Genomic DNA, 11,354 nt, shown 5'->3' with positions numbered 1-11,354 from the left:
TTTTCGAGATGCGTAATTTTTCCTCTGGGGGCGGGGTAAAACCTAGTGCCCTCCCCCCTTACTGGATACGGCCTTGCTCTTAAAGTTAATCGGTTAATATCACGTTCTTCACCTTTATTGATAGTTGCCAAAGACCAAATGGCAACTTTAAAAACAGTTTCCAATGATGAATGATAACTCTCGGTAAAAATTTCAGAGCAATAAGCAAAAATAAATCTGAGTAAATTTATTTATCAGTTTGCTATGAGCCCTTCAAACGCTCCTGAAATGTCTTGGCTAATGGACGATTTACAACCTAGTTCATAAAGGCATGGAAAAATTTATGATTCCAGTTAATTTGTACTAATAGTAACTTTGAAAACTTCAGAAAATGCACTTCGCCCAAATTAGACATGTAGAAATCTTGGGTCGAAATTTCCTCTTAATCACGATAATGTTTCGAATGTTCCAATATAACCCCCAGATTTTCTGCCTTTCTCGTTTTTAAGAGCCCTCCTCCTACCCTCCTTGAAGGCCAAAATAAAGTCCTCGAAACGTGCCTGACTGAGCCTACTGTAATTTAAGTAGACTGCAGTAAACATACTCTTGTTTGTAGTGAAGAATCACGTGAAGAATCCAAGCATCGAAACTAAAGCATACAGATACTGCGCTTTTATCTAAACATAATCTAAATTATTTATCAGTGAGATGTATCAGTCATCTTTGCGAAGATTTTCTAAATTTGTTGCTTAGTATGGTTATAGGGCTTCTCAATGCCTTGCTCTTCACGCGAAAAGCTTTTAGTACTTTTAAAAAAGCTTCTTATTGTTCTAATTAGATAGCCCTTGTTTTTTAGGAGTCGTCATTAAAGAACTTGGACAAAAAGTCAAACTATAGCGTAAAGAGTGTGGTATTGAGGAGGGGGCAACCCCACCATACACGTAATAACTTTTGAAGTTTTAATGTTTCTCCTTACTTTCAGCTGAAAAAACTGGTTTTTATAATATAGTTCCTGATCGATTTTTTTGATAATTAATTTAGAAAACTTTCCGAAAAAGAAGTTTCCTAAAGAAAAGTAAAGGCCTTATTAAACTTAAAATAAAAAGAAATAGAAAACTACAATAATCAAACTCAAAATTATCAAACATTACTATTAAATAATAAATGAAACCCAAAGCGAGCAGAAATTAGATAAACAATCATAACAAAAAAATATACAAGGTAATAAAATAAATGAATAAATAAATCCTAAAACTAGTAAAGGCTAAGATGAATATGCAAAGTATTTTTAAATGAACAAAAAATTTTGTTATTGAAGCATAAATAAAACCCAAAACGAGCAGAAATTAAATAAACAATCATAGCAAACTAACACACAATACATGCTAACATAAACTAGATCAACGTGAGGTGTTGCGGCAACCTTTGTTCGGCATCGCCGAGTAAAGTGTTATGAGAGCAACTATTTGGTTTTGTTTCCTCGCTTCGATTAAACGCTGAAGTTGTTAATCCGTAAGGATCTTAAAATAAATACTAGGTACACCAAAGTTGCGAATCCCTCATTGCCGAAGATGATTATGAGCTAACAGCCGACTTTTGCTTAAAACTCCCCTATATGTCTCACAATTGATATCGGCCTATTTTTGGTTTCAGTGTATACCTTACTGCTGAAGTTGTCAACTCCTTTAAACTTTCAAACTGGTATATCTCCTGAAGAAGTTTTTCTACCAAAAAATGGATGACATATATTTTGATCAGCTCATCAATAGCTATCGACTGCCGTCGAAAAAACAATCTATCTGTCGTAGTTCAAAAGTTAACTTTTTTGCCGTAGGCCAAGTTTCTGACGTCATCACTTAGAAAGGAGCAAAGGATAAACTCTAATTTCTTTAGCAATGAGAGAACTTTAAAGTTTAAAAGGCACATCTGATACCATTTCTCTACCGCAACCCCAAGTGCAAAAAACTGAATAATAAACTCAGCTGAAATCACGAACAGAAATGAGTAGAAACAATAGATTTTTAGCCCAAGGTAAGAGTTCTAAGAAGCTTTCCAAAATACAAAGTCTTATTCGTCAAGCCGGCCTATGGTTAACACTTTCCATTTAGGCTTCAGAGGTTAGACCCTTACCACTTTCTAGGAATAAGCTGAAATCGGGGTGTTAGAAAAAAAAAACTACGGCAAAACCAAAGTGTTGCTTTCGCAACATAATGAGTAAATAAATCTTAAAACGAGTGAAACTTAAATTGAGCATGAAAATAAAGCTTGAAACGAACAAAAATAGCTATAAACAAGAGTTTAAGTTGTGTCTCCTTCTCTCACTGCAAATGTCTAAAACCTACTCCGTCATTGTACTCTTTACTGAAAACTACATGTATCTTGAACAGTCTTGAACAGTACAAAAAAATGAAACTGAATGTTCGATATATAATGCTATTAATTTTTGAAAGATCATCAGTTCAAGATTTTATCCAACTGTAATTTTTATGTTTATTCTCAATGTTGTAATAAATGCAAAAGAAAATATTTGTAACATAACTTGTTTTCAGTAAAGCGCCAGTGACGCAGTAGGTTTTAGACTTTTACAGCGAAAGAAGGAGGCAAAACCCAAACCCTTTTTTGTAGAAATTTTTGTTAGTTTCAAGCTTGTTTTGCAAATTCAATTTAAGTTTCACTCGTTTCAAGATTTATTTACTCATTTATAATAGAGCCTATTGTATGTTTATTTACTATAATTGTTTATTTAATTTCTGTTTATTTTGGGTTTCATCTATGCTTCAATGGCAAAATATCTTTCTTCGTTTTAAAATGATTTGCATATTCAACTTAAGCTTTACTCGAATAAGATTTATTTATTCATTTATATTAGCACCCATTGCATGTTTTTTTAACATGATTGTTTGATATGATTGTTGTATTTAATTTCTGTTCGTTTTTGGTTCCCTTTATTCTTTAATAGTAGTTTCTGTCATATTGAGTTCGAGTTATTGCAGTTTTTTATTTCTTCTCATCTTAAGTTTAATATGGCCTTTACTTTTCTTTAGAAAACTTCTTTTTCAGAAAGTTTTTTTTCAAATAAATTTCTGTTTTCTTTTGATTGTCAAAGTTTCGAGCTTTTGAAAAATCTCCATTTCAAAACAATTTTTTTCCAAAATAAATTAACAGTCTTGGTAAAAACTAATAAATTAAACTAAATATTTGATATTTAATGACATTAATTGATGAAAGCTCAACAGCTCAAGATTTTGTTTCATAAAGGACCAGATCTAATGCTTTGACGCTTCTAGGTCCAACTGTTTTTGCCATTTTTGCAATATTTTTGGGGGATTCCCAAACACTACAGTAATAGTGAAAGACGCAGAGCCTAGTTGGCCTATTGGTAAATCCTGGTCTGGTTTCACTGCAATTTCAATTTCATTTCAATGTTGTAATAAGTACAAAAGGAAATATTTGTAAAATGATTCCTTTTAGTAAAGCTATACTTTTACCGTTAGAGAAACAGGCAGTAAACAAACTCTTGTTTGTAGTGAAGACACCATTCAGTACAAATGCATAACCCCTACTCCCTGAAAATGACCGGGGTCTAACTACCAATCCTTAATCCTATTCTCACTTGTCTTTCAATTCTGTATTCCCAATTATTATAATAAAAAAGTTAAACTAATTTTACAGAACTTTGTAGGCACTGAAGTAAAATAATCATAATTCTAGATATGAATTTGATATAAAGTGAGAGAATGATACTTTTACGTTAGGGAAACAAGCAACAGCCATACTCTTGTTTGTAGTGAAGACACCATTGATTACAAGTACATAACCTCTACTCCCTGAAAACGACCGTGATCTAATAACCAATCGTTAATAAAATTTTCACTAGTCTTTGAATTCTGTTCTCCTAATTATTATACTCAAAAATGATAAACTGATTTTACAGAGCTTTGTCGCCAGTAAGTAAGAGAATGATACTTCAAGTAAGAGAATTAGTTATCAAACAGTTCGTGGTAACGAACTGTATTAAGGAGCGACCCGGCTCAATAGTAAACAAAACTCTTTTTGTTTACAACATATACGAAGTAATTTCTGTTCGTTTTAAGTTTTAATGTTGCTCCTTACTTTCAGTTTAACAACTTATTTTTTATTAAATTTAAGTAAGAGAATGATACTTTTACCGTTAGGGAAACGAACTAAAAGTTTCATTTTCCGATCAAATGAGCCCTCTGTGAAGTTTATTCCAGACTTCCTTCCATAGAAATCATACACGCCCTTAGGGCACAACTTACAACGTCTACCCTCGGGCCCTGGAGCGTTGTGTCGAAACAAAATTTTTGTCATCTGATCTTTGAACTATTTTCAACAAAAGGACTACCTCAAAATGTTATAGGATGGATTTGGGGGAAAAGGGTATGGGGGGGGGCTACTTTCCTGGAATATCTTTTGACTCTTAAATAGTGAACTAGAAATTCCGATTTCCAATAAAATGAACCCCTCTGAATTAAATACGAGGATCCCTTCCATAATAACCTTATACCCCCCTCCCCATGGTGTAACTTACAATGCCTGCGCCCAAGCTCTGAGGGGGTTGTGTTGGTGCCAGAGTTTTTGTTATCTGACCTTTTAACTATTTAGTAAAATGGTTATCTCAATATTTGTATCGGATCAGTCTGGTGAAAAAAGGGCCCGAGGAGGGGGGGCTAGTTCCCCTCTGATCTCTTTTAACTCTTAAAAAATGAACTAGATTTTTCAACTTACAACCAAATAAGCCCTCTCAGAAGTTTATACGAGCGCCCCTTCCATAACAACCATATATGCCTCCCGGGCATAAATTAGAACGCCTGCCCCCAGGCCCTGGGGGGCTTCTGTTGGCACCAGAGTCTTTGATATCTGACCTTTGAATAATTTTGAACAAAATGACTATCTCAAAATTTTTATCAGATGGGTTTGGGGAAAAACGTGTTAGGGGCTAATTGCCCGGGGATCTCTTTTTACTCTTCAATAGTGAACTAAAACTTTCGATTTCCAATCAATTGAGCCCTCTCTAAGTTTAATATAAGCATCCCTTCCGTAAGAGCCATATATGGCCCCAGGGCATAACTTACAACGCCTGACCCTGGGCCCTGGGGTTTTTTCGACACCAAAGTTTTGTTATCTAACCTATGAACTATTGTTAACAAAATGACTATCTCAAAATTTTCATCGGATGCATTTGGGGAAAAGAGTGTGGGGGGCTAGTTGCTGTCCGATCTCGTTTGACTTTAAAAAAGTTAACTAGCACTTTCAATTTCCAATCGAAGGAGCCCTCTCTGAAATTTATACGAGCATCTCTTCAATAAGAGACATATAGGCCTATGCCTCCAGGGCATAACTTACAACGCCTGCCACAGGGAGCTAGGGGTATATGTCAACACCGGAGTTTTTGTTATCTGACCTTTGAACTATTTCTGACAAAATGGCTACCGCAAAGTTTTTATCAAATGGGTTTGAGGAAAAGGGGCTTGGGGGGGATAGTCGCCCCTCGATGTTTTTTACTCAAAAAGTGAACCAAAAATTTTCCTTTCCAATTAAATGAGACCTCTTTAAAGTTTATACGGGGATTAATTCCATAAGAATTATATATGCCTCCAGAACATAGCTTACAACGCCTGCCCTGGGGCCCTGGAGGGTTGTGTCAACACTAGAGTTTTGTTATATTATCTTTGAAATGGCTATATCAAAATTTATATCGGATACATTTGGGGAACAAAGGGCTTGGGGGACTAGTTGCCCTCGGATCACTTTTGTGTCTTAAAAAAAGGCATTAGAGCTTTCAATTTCTAATCGAATGAGCCCCTTTCAAAGTTTGTACGACGACCCCTTCCATATAAAGTGCCTCTGGGGAAAAGAGATAAATAATTAAATTTTGGGAACCGTATGGGGTTTGCTATAGGCAACGCTGTAACGTTGCCTCTGCTACCGGGAAATGTGGCTCACCCTCTATGGAAAATTCACTCCCCCTCAAGAAAAGTTACTTCAAGGAAAATTTTCCAACATAAAATCCTCCCCACCAACCACCAGAAAAATCCACCTTATCCTATTCGATTCTCGCTTAAAATTCCCCCGGAAAATGTCTTGCGCACGATTCGGCTTGAAAAACTTTTCCTATAGCACTTTTAGTTGAAAAATACTTTTATTTTTCATTAGTTTTCGAAAATGCCGACTATTCCCCCTCCTTGTGAAATAAAATACTTTTTTCTGTATTCAAACGTGCACTTTGAAATGAGCCCTCAAGTTAAAACAACTTTTCTGGGAACCAGGCTTTTGGAGAAAACAAAACACCTTGATAGACTATTATATTTTGATTTTCTCGAGAAGAATTTTGGATCGAAGTCAGGAAGGAGAATAACCCCTCTCCCCAGATGTTCTCATTGTTATTAAATAAATAACAAAATGAATATCCCAATATAAAATGGATATTTCTGTGCCATTCAAAAGATTTGATACTGTTTTAACTCATAATACTGTGTAGGTTGTCTCCATCCGCTTATCCGATTGTTATGCTGTTAATGATCATGTATTATATTTGTGTGGATTGAAATTCCTTTTTTTTTCCTAGTGATGTGCTTTTGTTTTGCGGTTTTGCAGCGGGTTAAAAATAAATTATCATTATTTTTCTCTACGATTTTACATTGTAATCCAGAAGTAATCAAAATATAGTTTCCTCCATATAAACATTTTTAATTCCAGACTATTCAGGCATAGCTTAATATGGGCAATGAAACTAGCAATACCAGGTATGCAGCTAATGATGGTCATAGTCCAAACAGCAACAGAAGGAACCCAAGTAATGCCAACAGGCCTAATGCTGCTGAAACAAGTGACTGGAACCTTGGGGTTAGTTTTTAGCAACTATTATAGTGTTGGCAAAGGATAATCAGTCAATAGGCTTTTTCTCTCTAATTTCTTTCACATACCCCACAATTAAGTGATCCCCATTATTCAGATATATTTAAATACATTTTAAAATACTGTGTTAAAATCCTTCATAAATTTTGAAAAATCGTAGACTTAAGTGAAAACAGCATATACGTTTAGATTATGAAGGACATCTAAACTATTTATTTTCACTCGTCATTTCAAAAAAGCAACAAGACGGAGTATGCAAATCGAGCACAAAGAGTACAAAACAACACCTAAAACCCGGATCATGGATATAAGTACAGACCACAAGATTCATAAAGATTCATACCAGATTCATCCGTCCATATAGTTGAAAGCCTATCTTAGGCTATCTGTTTTTTTTAGAGTTTCAGTTGCTATTAGCCCAGGCAACTCCTTACTTACGGTTTGTTACCATTAACTATTAGATTCTTCTATAGATATATCACACACTTGAAAAATCCTTTGGGTTTTTTCTTGGCAACAACCTAGTAAACCAACGGCTTCAAAGTAACCAAAGACAACAGTGCCATTTGTACTTTTTTCACAACTATATGTTTTGAGTTTCGATTCCTTTGATTTTTGTTTTTTTTTTTAGGTATCATCTATCTATTCATAATAAATTCTGCTCGTTTTAGGTTTGATACATTATATGGCTTTTATTTGTTTTTGTTCTTAACCCCTTTGTTCTAAGTCATACATTACTTTTCTTTGAAAAAGTTTCTTTTTTGGAACTTCTTACAAAACTAGAATGAGGTCCATTTATGATGAATTCGAAATTGAAAGAATTTATTGCTCAAAATATGACACAAGAACTATGGATCTAGAGATTTTGAGAAGCCATTTAAGAGCCGAAACATTTACCAAGTGAAGCCTCAGGTTTTTCGTCCAAAAATGTAGCTGATTTTAGTGCTATTATTTTTACCGAAGCTGCTCTTAAAATTTATGACACAAGAACAGTTTTCTTTTAAAGCTGAAAGTAATTTAGCTTGCGCGAGTCTGTGAAGGATAAGCAGAAAGAAGAAAATTGAATTTACGCCAACATTGCTTAATCTGTTGGTGTTTTTTTTTTTTTTTTTTTTTTTTTTTTTTATAAAGATCACCTGACTTTTTGGGGATGTTTTCCCTCTTTTTCAAAAATTCGGGTTCGTACCTTTTGGTGGGTAACATTAAACTTGATAGGTTTAACATTAACATAAACTTATATATTTGAAATCAAAGCGAAAAACAAATTATTTTGAAGCATTGGTCCTTATGAAGTTCATTTCATAGAATGTCGATTGCCATTGGGCCGGGTCTCTCCTCACTTAGAGTTCATTACAGGAAAGTGTTTGAAACACAGAATATATTTGTCTGCCAGCGAGTCGAATGAAGATCATGACTGCCATGAACTAACAATTAACTAGCTGCATCGTGATCCAAAACCATAGCGCATAGCACTGACAGAATATGACCGTACCCTAATGTCTTCTAAAAACCAAAATACGCCAAAGGAACATAATATTTACAACTTCAAAAAACATTCCGTGCACGAATGGGTATAAAAGAAGTGCAAGGTGGTGAGGTTTGCTTCATTTGAATAGGGGGGGGGAAGTTTGCCTTCATAAAAACGCTTGGCACTCTTTTTCCGGAGAATATCATTCGGTAAAATAAGCTCAGTTGGTCTATCATAAAATTACTACTAAAATCTGGAGGAGTCTAGCAAATACCATAAATACGCTTAATCAGGCTCCATTCCAATATCATTGTAGCAGAGATTACTTTACTTCGCGTCAGAAAAAAAACACTATTTGTACGGCACTAAAGGCTGAAGTTAGCTTTTCAGCGTTTATCTCATATTGGTCTATGCAGCCTAGGTCTGTCTTATTCCTTTTTTAGTTTCCTGACTTTTTTTAATTTATGCAGTGGTTGATGCTAGTCTATACAACTTAGGTTAACTCTGTTGATTTTTCAAATTTAAGATTTCGTCATTTTTCAGCTGTGGTTAGTGCTTGTTTATACGAAAAAACCTGGATTTAGTTTTAGGCTTTTTAAAATGTTAGATTGTTTCATATTTCAGTAGTGGCAATTGCTGGTCTATGGAACCTAGGTTCATCTCGTTGCTTTTCAAAATTTCAGATTTTCGTAAGTTCCAGCTTTGGTTAGTGCTGATTTATGCGAAAAAACCTAGATTTTATTTTTGGCTTTTTAAAATGTTAGATTGTTTCATGTTTCAGTAGTGGCAATTACTGGTCTATGGAACCTAGGTTCATGTTGTTGCTTTTTAAAATTTGAGATTTTCGTAAGTTTCAGCTCTGGTTAGTGCTGGCTTATGCAAAAAAACCCGGATTTAGTTTTTGGCCTTTTAAAATGTTAGATAGTTTCATATTTCAGTAGTGGCAATTGCTGGTCTATGGAACCTAGGTTCATCTTGTTACTTTTTAAAATTTAAAACTTTCGTATGCTTCAGCTGTGGCTGGTGCGACCAACATTTATCTTGTTACTTTTTCAAGTATCGGATTTTTTTGAATTTCAGAAGTGTTTTTTTCTTCAAATTTACAATTTTTCAAATTGCAGCAGTGGCTAATTCTGGTCTCAGCAACCTAATTTTGTCTTGCTGCTTTTTCAAATTTAAGCAGTTATTAATACTGGTCTATACAGCCTAGGTCTATCTTATTGCTTTTTTAATTTCCTGATTGATTTTTTTTTAGTTTATGCAATGGTTAATACTTGTCTATTAACCTAACTTAGCCTTGTTGTATTTTTAAAAAAAAAACTTCAGATTATATCATTTTTCAACTGTGGTTAGTGCTGGTTTATGTGACCTGGATTTATTTTTGGTTTTTAGAATTTTAGAATATTTCATATTTTAGTAGTGGATATCGCTGGTTTATGCAACCTAGGTTCATCTTGTTGCTTTTTTATAATTTTCGGTAATGTAAGTTTCAGCTGTGGTTGACGCTGATCTTTGCAACCTAGGTTTATTTTGTTACTTTTTTAGATTTCATATTTTTTTTTTAATTTTAGCAGTTATTAATGTTGTTCTATACAACCAAGATTTACCTTGCACTTTTTCAAGTATCAGAATTTTCCAAACATCAGAAGTGTTTTTTTTCTTCAAATTTAGAATTTTACAAATTGCAGCAGTGGCTACTACTGGTGTATGAAACCTAGGTTTATCTTCTTACTTTTTCAAATTTCACCAGAGGTTATTGCTGGTCTAAACAGCATAGGTTTATCTTGTTGTTTTTTGTTTTTTTTTAATTTAAGCAGCGGTTGATGTTGGTCTATACAACCTAAGTCCCTCTTGTTGCTTTTTTAATTTCCGATTTTTTTTTATTTCTGCAGTGGATAATACTGCTTTATGCCACCCAAGTTCATCTTGTTACTTTTTCAAATTTCAGATTTTATCATTTTTCAGCTTTGGTAGGTGTTGGTTTAATAAACTGATTTTATCTTGTTGATTATTAAATATCAGATTTTCTCATAATTCATCAGTTGTTAATTCTGCTCTATGCAATCTTAGATTAAGTTATTACTTTTTCACATTTCAGTAGTGGTTAATGCTGTTCTATCAAACCTAGGTTTATCTTATTGCTTTTTCAAATTCAAGATTTTATTTCGAATTTCTGCAATACTTAATGGTGATGCAACCTATATTCACCTTTTGCTTTTTAAAATTTCAGCGGATTTGCAATTTCAGCTGTAGTTACTAATGGTCTATGCAACCTAGGTTTATCTTGTTGCATTTTTAAATGTCAATTTTTTTTTTCAAATTTCAGGAGTGTTGAATACTGATCCACGAAACCTAGGTTTTTGTTTCATTTCGAATTTGGCAAGTCTCAGCTTTGGCTACTGCTGGTCTATGTCAACCTAGTCTATGTTGTTGCTTTTTTTAATTTCGTTTTTTTTTAATTTCAGTGTATGTTTCTTTTTCAAATTTCAGACTTTTTTTCAAATTTGAGCTGTGGTTAATGCTGTTTTTTGCAACCTAGGTTTGCCTTGTCACTTTTTCAAAATCCAGCGGTGATTAATGCTGGTCTATGAAAACTTGGTTTATATTGTTGCCTTTTTAAAATTTTAGATTTTATAGAATTTCAGCAGTGGCTAATGCATGTTCATGCAACCTAAATTTATCTTGCTACTTTTTCAATTTTCAGATTTTTGTAATATTTCAATGCTAGTTTTTTTTTTCAAATTTCAGCTGTCGTTAGTGCTGCTCTCTGCAATCTAGATTATATCTTGTCGCTTTTAAAAATTTTCAATTTTTTTTCAAATTTCAGAAGTAGTTAATGCTGATCTATCAAACCTAGGTTTATTGTGCTGCTCTCAAAATACTCAGACTCTATCAAATTTCCCCTCTGGTTAGTACTGCTCAATGCAACCTAGGTTTTATCTTGTTATGTTTTCAAATTTCAGCAGTAGATAATGTTGGTCTATGAAACATATTTTTATATAGGTTCTAGGTAATTTCAGCAATCGTT

The 11,354-nt window shown here is 33.9% G+C and overlaps 1 long non-coding RNA gene across 1 annotated transcript in view; it reads left to right on the top strand.

The window, feature by feature from the left end:
* The window catches only part of LOC136031911 (uncharacterized), a 246,470-nt gene extending 235,116 nt beyond the window's left edge, over positions 1 to 11,354 (top strand). Inside the window, exons 2-3 of the long non-coding RNA XR_010618611.1 lie at positions 6,700 to 6,846; positions 10,653 to 11,354. This is a non-coding gene — a long non-coding RNA (uncharacterized LOC136031911). The remainder of the gene's footprint in view (positions 1 to 6,699; positions 6,847 to 10,652) is intronic.

The sequence above is a fragment of the Artemia franciscana genome, chromosome 10 (genome assembly GCF_032884065.1).
Source record: "Artemia franciscana chromosome 10, ASM3288406v1, whole genome shotgun sequence".
Classification (NCBI taxonomy): domain Eukaryota; kingdom Metazoa; phylum Arthropoda; class Branchiopoda; order Anostraca; family Artemiidae; genus Artemia; species Artemia franciscana.
Note: the sequence above shows the minus strand (reverse complement) of the source record. Positions and strands in the feature narration are given on the sequence as shown.